The sequence below is a fragment of the Durio zibethinus genome, unplaced genomic scaffold, assembly GCF_047325235.1.
Source record: "Durio zibethinus cultivar Kanyao isolate XHJ-2024 unplaced genomic scaffold, ASM4732523v1 HiC_scaffold_392, whole genome shotgun sequence".
NCBI classification, from domain to species: Eukaryota; Viridiplantae; Streptophyta; class Magnoliopsida; order Malvales; family Malvaceae; genus Durio; species Durio zibethinus.
The window spans coordinates 417,501-432,500 of record NW_028323015.1 but is presented as its reverse complement, the minus strand read 5'-3'; positions in this window follow the sequence as shown (position 1 = coordinate 432,500).

The following is a 15,000-nucleotide window of genomic DNA, read 5'->3' as shown; positions in this document are numbered from 1 at the left end:
TCCTCTAACAATCCATTGAACCGTTCTGTTTGGCCATCAGTTTGAGGGTGATAGCTCGAGGAGATGTTGAGTTGGGACCCCAAAATCTTGAAAAGTTCTCTCCAAAAGGACCCTGTGAATCTAGGATCTCTATCACTGACAATGTTTTGGGGGAGGCCCCAATACTTGACCACATGTTTGAACAATAGTCGAGCTGTGTCCTCCGCTGTACAGTACTTGGGAGCAGGAATGAATGTGGCATACTTAGAGAACCGATCAATCACCACCAAGATAGCTCCAAGATCGCCAACCTTGGGTAGGCTCGAGATGAAATCGAGGGAGATGCTTTCCCACGGTTTGGTAGGTACCGATAAAGGTTCAAGCATACCTGCAGGTTTCCTCTTCTCGACTTTGTCTTGTTGGCAAATGAGGCAAGTCTTCGTATATTCCATCACATCTTGTCGCATTTGAGGCCAATAATAACCTTGTTTCAATAACGCCAACGTGCGCTGCCAGCCCGGATGTCCCTCCCATGGGGTGTCATGACACTCCCTCATCAGCATCTGTCTCAGACCTCCTGCTCTTGGCACAAAGACTCGAGGTCCCTTGGTCCACAAGACCCCATTTTCTTTCCAGAAATGTTTGGACTTCCCTTCTTCCACTAGCTTCAAAATGGCACAGGCTTGCGGGTCTTTCCCTAAATGGTCTCCAATCAACTTATGGATGTCTGTAGTGGCTCTGCTAGCCACCATTGGGGCCATTCTTCTGAGGGCCGCTAACTCTGGCCGCCTGCTCAAGGCATCCGCCACTTGATTAGTCTTCCCCGTGGTATGCTCAAAATAAAAGTCGAACTCAGCTAAAAATTCCTGCCATCTAGCTTGTTTCGCCGTGAGTCTTGGTTGGGTGAGGAAGTGGCTAACGGCTGTGTTGTCTGTCTTCACGACAAAGTGCGCACCCAACAAGTAATGCCGCCAAGTCCTCAAGCAATGAACCACCGCAAGGAGCTCTTTCTCCTGGGCTGTGTATTTCCTTTCAGCTTCGCTCAGCTTCCTACTTTCGAATGCTACCGGGTGATGTTGTTGTAAAAGCACACCTCCAATAGCAAAATCCGATGCATCCGTCTGGACTTCAAAAGGCTTTCCAATATCGGGGAGAGCTAAGATGGGATCCTTCATAATAGCATCCTTCAATCCCTCAAAGGCCTCCTGGCACTCGTTCGTCCAACACCATTTATGTTCCTTCTTCAGTAGCTCCGTGAGGGCCGTGGTCTTACGAGAGTACCCTTCCACAAACCTTCTATAATAGTTGGCTAGTCCCAAAAAGGAGCGGAGCTCACTAACATTCTTCGGTATCGTCCACTCTTTGATGGCCCTGACTTTTTCCATGTCCATTCGGATGTGGCCACGTTCGACAATGTGACCGAGAAAATGGATTTGGGTCTGAGCGAATGCACACTTCTCCCTTTTTACATATAACTGATGGTCCTGTAACCTTTGAAATACCTGGCGCAGGTGTTCTTGATGTTCTTCCAACGTGGAGCTATACACCACTATATCATCTAAATAAATGACTACAAACTTGTCTAGGTAGTCATGAAACACCTGATTCATCAATGTACAAAATGTGGCAGGAGCATTGGTTAGTCCAAAAGGCATCACAAGGAATTCAAATGCACCATACCGTGTTACACAGGTGGTCTTCGGCTCATCTCCCTCGAGGATTCTGACCTGATGGTATCCCGATCTCAGGTCCAGTTTGGAGAAGTATTTGGCCCCGCTCAATTGATCAAACAAGTCTGCTATGAGCGGGATAGGATATTTGTTTCTTACGGTGACTTTGTTCAAAGCCCTGTAGTCGACACATAAGCGCAAGCTACCATCATGCTTTTTCTGGAATAGCACTGGCGCTCCGAAAGGAGCCTTTGATGGTCGGATGAACCCGGCTTGTAGAAGCTCATCCAACTGTTTTCTCAGCTCGGCCAACTCTGGCGGGGCCATGCGATAGGGGGCTCTAGCAGGGGGTTTTGCCCCTGGGAGTAGCTCAATTTCGTGGTCTACTGCTCGTCGAGGGGGTAGAACCTTGGGCAACATCTCTGGCATCACCTCTTTGAATTCTTCTAACACTTTCTTCACGCCATTGGGTATTGGTTCTACTTTCGACCCTTCTTTGTAGATCGGCATGGCCACAAAAGAGGGTTCCCCTCTCTTTACCCCTTTCTTGAATTGCAAAGCCGAAATCATTTTCTTCCCACTCTTTGGCAAGATATTGGCTGGCACCACACATGGGTGTTCTCCTAAGAACAACAAGCAGCTAGCAGCGGGGATAGGGATCACCTGAGCCAACGTCATGAAGTCCAATCCTAGAACGACATCAAAGTCATCCATGGGGGAGACTGTGAAGTCTACCTTCCCTTCCCATGGCCCCAATTGGGTCGTCACACTTTTCGAGCTTCCACTGATTGCAAAGGCTGGCGAATTGACCGCCTTCATTCGCCCACAGTCTTTACCAATCTGAAGACCACACCTTTTTGCTTCTTCTGGTGTGATGAAAGTGTCGGTTGCGCCTGTATCCACCATAGCCTTGGTGGTTTTCCCATTGATCGTCAAGTTCACGTACATCAAGCCTCTGCTTTGCTCTTTCTTTATAGTGTTCAATTGGGTGTGAAGGGCACTGAGGAACCTTATTGAGCCCATCCTGGCTGGCTCCTCTTCAGCTTCTTCAACGCTCTCGGGCACTTTTGCAGACTCTTGGGATGAGGTCCTTAAGGCATTAAGGGCTCCTCGGTGCGGGCACTCAGCCACTCGATGCGGCCCCTTGCAAAGAAAGCAAGCAAGCGGTTGCCTAGGCTTGAAGATCCCTGCGTTGTTTGTCCTAGGCTGGATGCTATCTCGCCCAAAGGACTTCCTGTCTGATCCCCAACTGAAGGGTCGGTCCAACCTAGTTATCTTTCCCCCACTCCCAAGATTAGAGCTACTACCCGGTGGTGGAGGGTTCTTCCGTTTTAACGAACCATCATTAAAATCATGAAGACGTTCCGCTGCAGCCATGGCCGTCGTCACATCTTGCACTCTTTGCCTCTGTAGCTCTGTCCTCGCCCATGGCTTGAGGCCCTCAATAAAATGGAATAACTTGTCCTTCTCGGACATGTCCCTAATATCCAGTATCAGGGTAGAAAAGTTCCTCACGAACTCTCGCACCGTTCCGGTTTGCACCAACTCTCGAAGTCTCCTTCGAGCCATATAATCCACATTCTCCGGAAAAAACTGGTTTTTCAGTTCACGCTTCAGATCTGTCCAGGTCTTAATCGGGCACTCGTCATCGACAAACTTGGAGCGCCACCACAACTTGGCATCCCCTACGAGATACATCGATGCCATTGTCACCTTGTCTTCCTCTGAACTTGTGTGTACAGCTCGGAAGTATTGTTCCATGTCGAACAGGAAATTCTCAAGTTCCTTAGCATCCCTTGCCCCCTCAAAGCACCGAGGCTCCGGTACTTTGGGCCTTTGTCCCCTGTCCGTCGAGCTTGAACTCGAACTGGCCACCGCCATTTGTAGGATGCTCATCTGGGCCCTGAGCTCCTCAAACTCCTTGTGGAGTATGTTCAAGGCATCTCTAGCCTCTTCGCTCACATTGTGGAGAGTATCGGACAACTCCCGCTGGGTTGTCTCGATCTCCCTCACTCGGTCTTTTGTTACCATATGAGTTTTCATTGCGGCCACCGCGGCCTCAAGTTCCTCAATTCTCTGCCGATGATCCGGTCCACCACTTGTGGCCATCTCATCCATTTCTCTAGCACTTCTCAACCGTGCTCTGATACCACGTGTCACGGACTAAGCTTTCTCTCAACAAGCACTAGCCCGCGAGGCACTTGAATGGACGCTTCCACCCAAGTCAGCCCTCAATAGATCGAGATCTGAACAAATAACCATAAACCATGGTTAGTCTCAAGCATTCACAATAAGGCACTATATATCAATATCAATCTCATCCATACACACAACAAGGCACATTCACATCGAGAAAGAAAAGAAACACATCGAGGCAACAATCGGGCATTCAATCGAGGCACATATCATTAAAATTGGGAATCATACATCGGGACCTCCCACCATCACCAGGGCCAGGGGGGCAGCCCATGGTGGGTGGCCTAAGCTCGCATAGCACCCGGTGAGACAGCCCAACAATACCCTGCCGGCTCACCCCCCCTAAAGAGCCTTAGAGATTTTAGAGCTATGCTACCAGTAACCGTTACAATGTTTGAAATGGGGACACTTTTCCTAACACAAGGGGTCTACCCGGCCATGGCCCTATACATGGGTGGCTCATGGCAACCTAAGTCCCGGTCATGGCCTTATACAAGGTTGGCTCATGACACCGAGCGTGTGCCGATGGTGGTCGAGGCAAGCGCCCGCACCAGGGCCCAGCGTGTGCCGATGGTGGTCGAGGCAAGCGCCCTCACCAAGGCCGAGCGTGTGCCGATGGTGGTCGAGGCAACCGGCCGCACCAAGGGCCGGCGTGTGCCGATGGTGTTCGAGGCAACCGCCCGCACCAGGGCCCAGCGTGTGCCGATGGTGCTGGGGGCAAGCGCCCGCACCAGGGCCCAACGTGTGCCGATGGTGCTGGGGGTAACCGCCCGCACCAGGGCCCAGCGTGTGCCGATGGTGCTGGGGGCAAGCGCCCGCACCAGGGCCCAGCGTGTGCCGATGGTGCTGGGGGTAACCGCCCGGACCAGGGCCCAACGTGTGCCGATGGTGGTCGAGGGAACCGCCCGCACCAGGGCCCAGCGTGTGCCGATGGTGCTGGGGGCAAGCGCCCGCCCCAGGGCCCAGCGTGTGCCGATGGTTATCGGGGCAACCGGCCGCACCAGGGCCCAGGGTCTGCCGATGGTGCTCGAGGCAACCGCCCGCACCAAGGCTCAGCATGTGCCGATTGTGATCGAGGCAACAACCCACACCAGGGCCCAGCTTGTGCCGATGGCGGTCGAGGCAAGTGCCCGTACCGAAGGGCAGCCTATGCCGATGATGGTCGATGCATGTGCCATCACCATGCGCCATCATGTGCCATTGATGGTCGAGGCCTTGGCCGAAGTTCGATTTTGAGCCACGGTGCCCATGCTTGGCTCCAGCATGTGCTGGTGCCGCATTTTTTTCACTCGGGACAGCATCGCCGGAGCATCGCCGGAGCATCGCCGGAGTACCGCCGGAGAACCTGACCGGCGGCATTGGGGTTCCGGCGATTGGGAGGGGGGCCGGGGGGGTGTGCGCACATGATGTGCGATGGGTGCTGGTACTTGGCCTTGTGTTGGCCCCCTATCCCTCATCAAACCTCTGAGAATTCACACCCCCTTAAAGAGCATTTGAGATTTTACAAGTTTGCTACCAGTAGCCGTTAAAGTGTCTGAAATGGGGACACTTTTTTCAAACGGTCACAAAATCTTCTCTACTTCGAGTTTTTAGCTGAATTTTTTTGTGCATGCCAAAAAAAATAGAAGGATCATGCCTACAAAATTTGGGGCCAAAAATCCTTATAAAAAAATTTTAAAAAATCCCGAACCGCAAAAAGTTTCGAAAATCATGAAAAATAGAAAACGAGTCATCTTCCAACGAAACTTCACGTGAAGGCTTAGGGGACCATTGTATGAATTTACAAGCCATAAAAATGGCATTGGCACGGCAGAAATTTGAAGATGTGCCTAAACCCACCAGGGCCCAGCGTGTGCCGATGGTGCTCGAGGCAACCGCCCGCACCAGGGCCCAGCGTGTGCCGATGGTGCTCGAGGCAAGCGCCCGCACCAGGGCCCAGCGTGTGCCAACGGTGGTCGAGGCAACCGCCCGCACCAGGGCCGATAGTGTGCCGATGGTGCTCGAGGCAACCTGTCGCACCAGGGCCCAGCGTGTGCCGATGGTGATCGAGGCAACCTGCCGCACCAGGGCCCAGCGTGTGCCGATGCTGGTCGAGGCAAGCGCCCGCACCAGCGCCCAGCGTGTGCCGATGGTGCTCGAGGCAACCGACCGCACCAGGGCCCAGCGTGTGCCGATGGTGCTCGAGGCAACCTGCCGCACCAGGGCCCAGCGTGTGCCGATGGTGCTCGAGGCAACCTGCCGCACCAGGGCCCAGCGTGTGCCGATGGTGCTCGAGGCAACCTGCCGCACCAGGGCCCAGCGTGTGCGGATGGTGCTCGAGGCAAGCGCCCGCACCAGGGCCCAGCGTGTGCCGATGGTGGTCGAGGCAACCGCCCGCACCAGGGCCCAGCGTGTGCCGATGGTGGTCGAGGCAACCTGCCGCACCAGGGCCCAGCGTGTGCCGATGGCGCTCGAGGCAAGCTCCCGCACCAGGGCCGAGCGTGTGCCGATGGTGCTCGAGGTAACCTGCCGCACCAGGGCCCAGTGTGTGCCGATGGTGATCGAGGCAACCTGCCGCACCAGGGCCCAGCGTGTGCCGATGCTGGTCGAGGCAAGCGCCCGCACCAGCGCCCAGCGTGTGCCGATGGTGCTCGAGGCAACCGACCGCACCAGGGCCCAGCGTGTGCCGATGGTGCTCGAGGCAACCTGCCGCACCAGGGCCCAGCGTGTGCCGATGGCGCTCGAGGCAAGCTCCCGCACCAGGGCCCAGCGTGTGCCGATGGTGCTCGAGGCAACCTGCCGCACCAGGGCCCAGCGTGTGCCGATGGTGCTCGAGGCAACCTGCCGCACCAGGGCCCAGCGTGTGCGGATGGTGCTCGAGGCAAGCGCCCGCACCAGGGCCCAGCGTGTGCCGATGGTGGTCGAGGCAACCGCCCGCACCAGGGCCCAGCGTGTGCCGATGGTGGTCGAGGCAACCTGCCGCACCAGGGCCCAGCGTGTGCCGATGGCGCTCGAGGCAAGCTCCCGCACCAGGGCCGAGCGTGTGCCGATGGTGCTCGAGGTAACCTGCCGCACCAGGGCCCAGTGTGTGCCGATGGTGCTCGAGGCTGCCGATGATGGTCGAGGCAACCTGCCGCACCAGGGCCCAGCGTGTGCCGATGGTGCTCGAGGCAACCGACCGCACCAGGGCCGAGCGTGTGCCGATGGTGCTCGAGGCAAGCGCCCGCACCAGGGCCCAGCGTGTGCCGATGGTGGTCGAGGCAACCTGCCGCACCAGGGCCCAGCGTGTGCCGATGGTGGTCGAGGCAAGCGCCCGCACCAGGGCCCAGCGTGTGCCGATGGTGGTCGAGGCAAGCGCCCGCACCAGGGCCCAGCGTGTGCCGATGGTGGTCGAGGCAAGCGCCCGTGTCACGGGCTCCGACCTTAGACTCAGAATCCGTGCGGCCTTAGGCTTGGAATCTCGTCCTTGATGCCTAAGTCAGCCTAAAACACAAGCGTGCGGGCACTAGAACAAAGGGAAGGGCTGATTACGCAAGTTAAAGAGAAACAGGATAGAAAAACAGAATTCTGGAAATGCTCTTGTATTCACTGAAACAGAAGTGTTTGATGGTGTACAAATGAGGGTGGAGCAGCCCTCTATTTATAGTTGAGGCTCCAGCTACAACTTAATGGCAAATCCCTAAAATAAAGGCTACAATCATGGGATTACATTTAATCAAGATGCTGGTTCCTGATTTTCAGGGTCAACCAAATCTGCCAGGATGCTGATGCTGATCCTGCCTGGTTCCAGAAGCTTCCCTTGCGTATCCAGCACCTCGGGCCCTTCTGGATGTGGTGCGGGCAGCCCAAATGCCAGGCCTTGGTCTCATGAGTTGGCCTGCAAGATGGGCGGGCGTTTGGAGCTCGTTTGATAGGCTTTGCGCACTGATACCCGCCAGCACGCCTGGTCTGCGGGCCTTAGCTGCTGGCTCGCCTGCTGGTCTGGCTGATGTGCCTGGCGCGCCCGCCCAGGGCGTGACATTCTCCCCCACCTGATTGCGCAACTCCCTCGTTGCGTCTTCTGCATGGTACTGCCTGATCTGGTCCCCGAACTGCCATAAGTCCTCTGCTGGTTCCCAGCTCGCCTCACTGTCTGGAAGTCCCTTCCAGCGCACCAAGTACTCATGTCTTGGTTGATAGTTCTTCCGTCTCACTTCCCGGTCAGCCATAATGCTGTGGACCTCCTTCTCATATGAGGCCCTTGCTCCCAACGGTGCACGCTTTGACTCTGCCCGTCCTGGATCTCCCTCATCCTCATGGAACGGCTTGAGCATGCTCACATGGAACACCGGGTGTACCCTCGGCTTGGGTGGCATATCCAGCTTGTAGGCAACCTTGCCTACTCTCTTGACTACTCGGAAAGGTCCCTCATACCTCCGGACTAGGCCTTTGTGCAGCCCCCTGTGGCGCACAATGGGATGCAGCTTCACCAACACCAAGTCTCCAACCTGGAACTGCACATCCCGCCTCTTCTGGTCTGCCCACTTCTTCGACCTCTTGGCCGCCTTGTGTAGACAAACTCTGGCCAAGTCAGCTTGCTCCTGCCATGCCTTGGCAAACTTGTATGCTGCTGGATTCGGCCCTGTATAACCTGCAGCAATCGAACCGGGTGTTAGTGGTTGTTGCCCTGTCACAACCTCAAATGGGCTCTGGTTCGTTGCCTCGCTCCTTTGCAAGTTGTAGGAAAACTGCGCAATATCCAGTAGCTTTGGCCAGTCCCTTTGTGTGGCACTCACATAGTGCCTGAGGTAGACCTCCAGTAGTCCATTCACACGTTCTGTCTGCCCATCGGTCTGCGGATGCATGCTGGTGGAAAAGTTCAAGTCTGACCCCAACAGCTTGAACAACTCGGTCCAGAACCTGCCCGTGAAACGCCCGTCCCGATCACTAACAATGGTCCTCGACACTCCCCAGTACTTCACCATGTTCTTCAGGAACAATCGAGCTGCCTCCTCGGCTGGGCACTCCTTGGTTGCTGGAATGAAGATTCCATATTTGGAAAACCTGTCCACCACTACCATGATGCTTCCAAACCCCTCTGTCTTGGGTAGACCGACTATAAAGTCCAGAGAAACACTCTCCCATGGTCGCTCTGGCACTGGCAATGGCTCCAAGAGACCCCCTGGTTTCTTGAGCTCCACCTTGTCCTGTTGGCACACAAGACAAGTCTTCACATAGGCCTCCACATCGTCCCTCATGTGCGGCCAGTAGTACCGGTCCTCGATCAGCGCCAAGGTGCGGCTCACTCCTGGGTGTCCAGCCCACCTTGAATCATGACACTCTTGCAAAACTTCCTTGCGGAGCTTCCCGTGCTGCGGCACAAACAGTCTACTGCCTCTGGTGTACAGCAACCCATCCTGCAACCAAAACCGCCTAGTCTTACCTTGCTGGGCGTACTCCATCAAAGCCTTGGCTGTAGGATCATGCGCAAGTCCCTCCTTGATGCGCGGCACCAGTGACCCCTCTGGTTGGCTAATGGCAGCAAGGTTAGCCTTTCTGCTCAGGGCGTCTGCCACTAGGTTCGCCCGCCCCGGCTTGTACTCCATCTGAAAATCAAATTCCGCAAGAAAATCTTGCCATCTCGCCTGCTTGGGGGACAGCTTCTTCTGCGTCTGGAAGTAGCTGGTTGCCACATTGTCCGTCCTCACCACGAACCTCGACCCCAACAGGTAATGGCGCCAAGTGCGCAAGCAGTGCACCACTGCAGTCATCTCCTTCTCTTGGACCGTGTACTTGCGTTCAGTCTCGTTCAGCTTCCTGCTCTCAAACGCGACTGGACGTCCCTCTTGCATCAACACGCCCCCTATGGCAAAGTCTGATGCATCCGTATGCACCTCATACGGTTTGGCATGGTCTGGCAAGGCCAAGACTGGCTCCTCGGTCACAGCCCGCTTCAACCTGTCAAAGGCTTCCTGGCACCCTGCGCTCCACTCCCATGCTCTCCCTTTCTTGAGCAAGTCAGTCAATGGCGTGGCTATTGCTGAGTGACCCTTGATGAAGCGCCTGTAGTAGTTAACCAGCCCAAGGAATGATCTCAACTCAGTGACCTTGGCTGGTGGTTGCCACTCCAGGATGGCGTCTATCTTGCCTTCATCCATGCGTATCCTGCCACCTCCCACTATGTGGCCAAGGAATGGGATCTCCTGCTGGGCGAATGAGCACTTCTCCCTCTTGACAAACAGCTTGTGCGCCCGCAACACCTCGAACACCTGTCTCAAGTGGTCTACATGCTCTCCCAAAGTCTGGCTGTAGATCACAATGTCATCCAAATAAACCACAACAAACCGATCAAGGAACGACTGAAGTACCTTGTTCATAAGGGTGCAGAATGTTGCTGGGGCATTCGTGAGTCCGAAAGGCATCACCAAGAACTCATACGAACCATACCGAGTGACACATGCTGTCTTTTGCTCATCTCCCTCCGCGATCCTGACTTGATAATAGCCTGACCTCAAATCCAGCTTGGTGAACCACCTTGCGCTCCCAAGTTGATCGAACAAGTCCGCAATGAGTGGGATGGGGTACTTGTTCTTAATGGTCAGCTTGTTCAAAGCCCGGTAGTCTATGCACAGCCGCAACGACCCATCATGCTTGCGCTGGAATAGAACCGGTGCACCATAGGGTGCTTTCGATGGCCTGATGAAGCCAGCATCAACTAACTCCTTGAGCTGCTTCCTCAACTCCTCCAACTCTGGTGGAGACATTCGGTAAGGGGCTCTGGCTGGTGGCTTGGCCTCGGACACCAGCTCGATCTTGTGGTCCACCTCCCTCTTAGGTGGTAGCTTGCTAGGCAGCTTTGCGGGCATCACATCACTAAAGGTCTTCAGCACCTTTAGCACCTCCAAGGGTGACTCGGTCTCCTTCTCCCTTGGCTCATCATATTTCAGGGCTGCCAAGAAGGTGTCTTCTTGTCTGCTTACCGCCTTGGCAAATTGGATGGCTGACACCACCCGTGACCCAACTCCAGACCCTCTCCTCAATGGTACTAGGCATTGGCACCGTGCATCCAAGATGCAAACACAATCGGCAAAAGGCACAAGGAGGGCGTTAATCCGAACAAGGAAATCCAACCCAATCACAAACTCATAGTCGTCAAGGGGTATTACCTCAATGGTCTCCTTGCCTTTCCAATCTCCAAGCTGCAACTCCACTCCCCGTGCTACTCCAATGGCTGGAACTTCCTTGGAGTTCACCGTCTTAATGGTACCAGTCCCTTTCTGCACCTTCAGTCCGAGCTTCCAGGCTCCATCACCTGAAATAAAAAGATGTGAGGCACCTGTGTCCACCAGTGCGCTCACCTTCTGACCCGCAACCATCAGATCCGCAAACATCAAGCCCTTTGGCTTGCGGCTCCCCTTACTCTGGACAGCATTGAGCACCAACGACCCAAGCTTTGCTGCCCCTGACTCTGGCTCCTCGTCAGACTCCCTGTCTACAGCAGCCAGCTTGCCCTTCTGCGGGCAATTGCGTGCTATGTGGCTCCCTCCACATAGGTAACATGCTAGTGGCTCTCGGTCCCCCTTTGCTTTCCACTTGCCTGCTGATGGCTTCCTCTCGCCATCCTTGGTTGAACGGTCTCGGTCTCCATCCTTGGACTCCCGATCACGGTCCTTCCCATTGGACTGCTTCTTCCGGTCCCTATCGTCCCTGCCCTTACCCTTGGGCTTGGTAGACTCGAACTTGTTCAGAGGCTTGAACTCTATCAACGCCTCGGCAGTGGTCATGGCTTTAGCCAAGTCATGAACTCCCCTCCTTTGTAGCTCATGCTTTACCCACGGCTTCAGCCCATCCATGAAAGCAAAGAATGCGTCCTTCTCGCCTAGATCCGAGATCTGTAGCATCAGTTCAGAGAATTTTTGAACATACTCTCTTATGTTCCCTTGCTGGCTCAACCTGCGCAACTTTGCCCGTGCCTCATCATCGGCATACTCCGGGTAAAATTGTTCTCTGAACTCTTTTTGGAACTCTGCCCAGGTTCCAATCTTGGCGTTCCCACGCCTGACATCATCACACCTGCGCCTCCACCACAATAAGGCTACATCAGTGAGATACATAGCAGCGGTGCTTACCTTTATCGCCTCGTCTTGCATGCCCATGGCCTGGAAGTACTGCTCCATACCCCAAAGGTAGTTGTCTACTTCTTTGGCCGCCCTAGTCCCCTTAAACTCCTTAGGCTTGGGGACATCCAATCTGGATCTGGACACTCCAGCAAACATGCCATTCCCAATGGCAGTCTTGCAAGTAACGAGCTCACTGGTAAGCTCCTCCATCCGCTGGCGCATGGCCTCCATGCCATGGCGCATGGCCTCCATGCCATCTCGCAAAGTCAGAACTTCCGCCTCCAAGGATTCATTCTTTCGGGTGATCTCATCCAGGCCATTGTTGAGAGCAGCTGCTAGCTCACTTTGGATCTCCTCCCCCATGGAGTCCAGCGATGCAATGTGAGTTTCTACTTCCTCCAGCTTCTCCCCCATGTCGCCTATGGTCACCTCCACCTTGGCCAGCCTACCGTCCATGGTAGACCAGATATCTCTAGAACAAGCTTTCTTGCCTCTTCCTCGCCCATGCTCCTGGGCCTCTGGTTGTTGGCTAGCAACGTCGCTTTGGGATGCCATCTCCTCAATCACGATCTAACCTGCACAACACAAACACGCAGAATCGAACTTGCTCTGATACCAACTGTCACGGGCTCCGACCTTAGACTCAGAATCCGTGCGGCCTTAGGCTTGGAATCTCGTCCTTGATGCCTAAGTCAGCCTAAAACACAAGCGTGCGGGCACTAGAACAAAGGGAAGGGCTGATTACGCAAGTTAAAGAGAAACAGGATAGAAAAACAGAATTCTGGAAATGCTCTTGTATTCACTGAAACAGAAGTGTTTGATGGTGTACAAATGAGGGTGGAGCAGCCCTCTATTTATAGTTGAGGCTCCAGCTACAACTTAATGGCAAATCCCTAAAATAAAGGCTACAATCATGGGATTACATTTAATCAAGATGCTGGTTCCTGATTTTCAGGGTCAACCAAATCTGCCAGGATGCTGATGCTGATCCTGCCTGGTTCCAGAAGCTTCCCTTGCGTATCCAGCACCTCGGGCCCTTCTGGATGTGGTGCGGGCAGCCCAAATGCCAGGCCTTGGTCTCATGAGTTGGCCTGCAAGATGGGCGGGCGTTTGGAGCTCGTTTGATAGGCTTTGCGCACTGATACCCGCCAGCACGCCTGGTCTGCGGGCCTTAGCTGCTGGCTCGCCTGCTGGTCTGGCTGATGTGCCTGGCGCGCCCGCCCAGGGCGTGACACCCGCACCAGGGCCCAGCGTGTGCCGATGGTGGTCGAGGCAACCGCCCGCACCAGGGCCCAGCGTGTGCCGATGGTGGTCGAGGCAACCGACCGCACCAGGGCGGAGCGTGTGCCGATGGTGGTCGAGGCAACCGCCCGCACCAGGGCCCAGCGTGTGCCGATGGTGGTCGAGGCTGCCGCCCGCACCAGGGCCCAGCGTGTGCCGATGGTGGTCGAGGCTGCCGATGGTGGTCGAGGCAACCTGCCGCACCAGGGCCCAGCGTGTGCCGATGGTGGTCGAGGCAACCGACCGCACCAGGGCCGAGCGTGTGCCGATGGTGCTCGAGGCAAGCTGCCGCACCAGGGCCCAGCGTGTGCCGATGGTGGTCGAGGCAACCGCCCGCACCAGGGCCCAGCGTGTGCCGATGGTGATCGAGGCAACCGACCGCACCAGGGCCTAGCGTGTGCCGATGGTGCTCGAGGCAACCTGCCGCACCAGGGCCCAGCGTGTGCCGATGCTGGTCGAGGCAAGCGCCCGCACCAGGGCCCAGCGTGTGCCGATGGTGGTCGAGGCAACCGACCGCACCAGGGCCCAGCGTGTGCCGATGGTGCTCGAGGCAACCTGCCGCACCAGGGCCCAGCGTGTGCCGATGGTGGTCGAGGCAAGCGCCCGCACCAGGGCCCAGCGTGTGCCGATGGTGGTCGAGGCAAGCGCCCGCACCAGGGCCCAGCGTGTGCCGATGGTGCTCGAGGCAACCGACCGCACCAGGGCCGAGCGTGTGCCGATGGTGGTCGAGGCAAGCGCCCGCACCAGGGCCCAGCGTGTGCCGATGGTGATCGAGGCAAGCGCCCGCACCAGGGCCCAGCGTGTGCCGATGGTGGTCGAGGCAAGCGCCCGCACCAGTGCCCAGCGTGTGCCGATGGTGGTCGAGGCAAGCGCCCGCACCAGGGCCCAGGTGTGCCGATGGTGGTCGAGGCAAGCGCCCGCACCAGTGCCCAGCGTGTGCCGATGGTGGTCGAGGCAAGCGCCCGCACCAGGGCCCAGCTTTTGCTGATGGTGATCGAGGCAACCGGCCGCTCCAGGGCCCAGCGTGTGCCGATGGTTATCGGGGCAACCGGCCGCACCAGGGCCCAGGGTCTGCCGATGGTGCTCGAGGCAACCGCCCGCACCAAGGCTCAGCATGTGCCGCTGGTGATCGAGGCAACAACCCACACCAGGGCCCAGCTTGTGCCGATGGCGGTCGAGGCAAGTGCCCGTACCGAAGGGCAGCCTATGCCGATGATGGTCGATGCATGTGCCATCACCATGCGTCATCATGTGCCATTGATGGTCGAGGCCTTGGCCGAAGTTCGATTTTGAGCCACGGTGCCCATGCTTGGCTCCAGCATGTGCTGGTGCCGCATTTTTTTCACTCGGGACAGCATCGCAGGAGCATCGCCGGAGTACCGCCGGAGAACCTGACCGGCGGCATTGGGGTTCCGGCGATTGGGAGGGGGGCCGGGGGGGTGTGCGCACATGACGTGCGATGGGTGCTGGTACTTGGCCCTTGTGTTGGCCCCCTATCCCTCATCAAACCTCTGAGAACTCACACCCCCTTAAAGAGCGTTTGAGATTTTACAGGTTTGCTGCCAGTAGCCGTTAAAGTGTCTGAAATGGGGACACTTTTTTCAAACGGTCACGAAATCTTCTCCGGTTCGAGTTTTTAGCTGAATTTTTTTGTGCATGCCAACAAAAATAGAAGGATCACGTCCACAAAATTTGGGGCCAAAACTCCTTCTAAAAAAATTCTAAAAAATCCCGAACCGCAAAAAGTTTCGAAAATCGTGAAAAATAGAAAACGAGTCATCTTGCAACGAAACTTC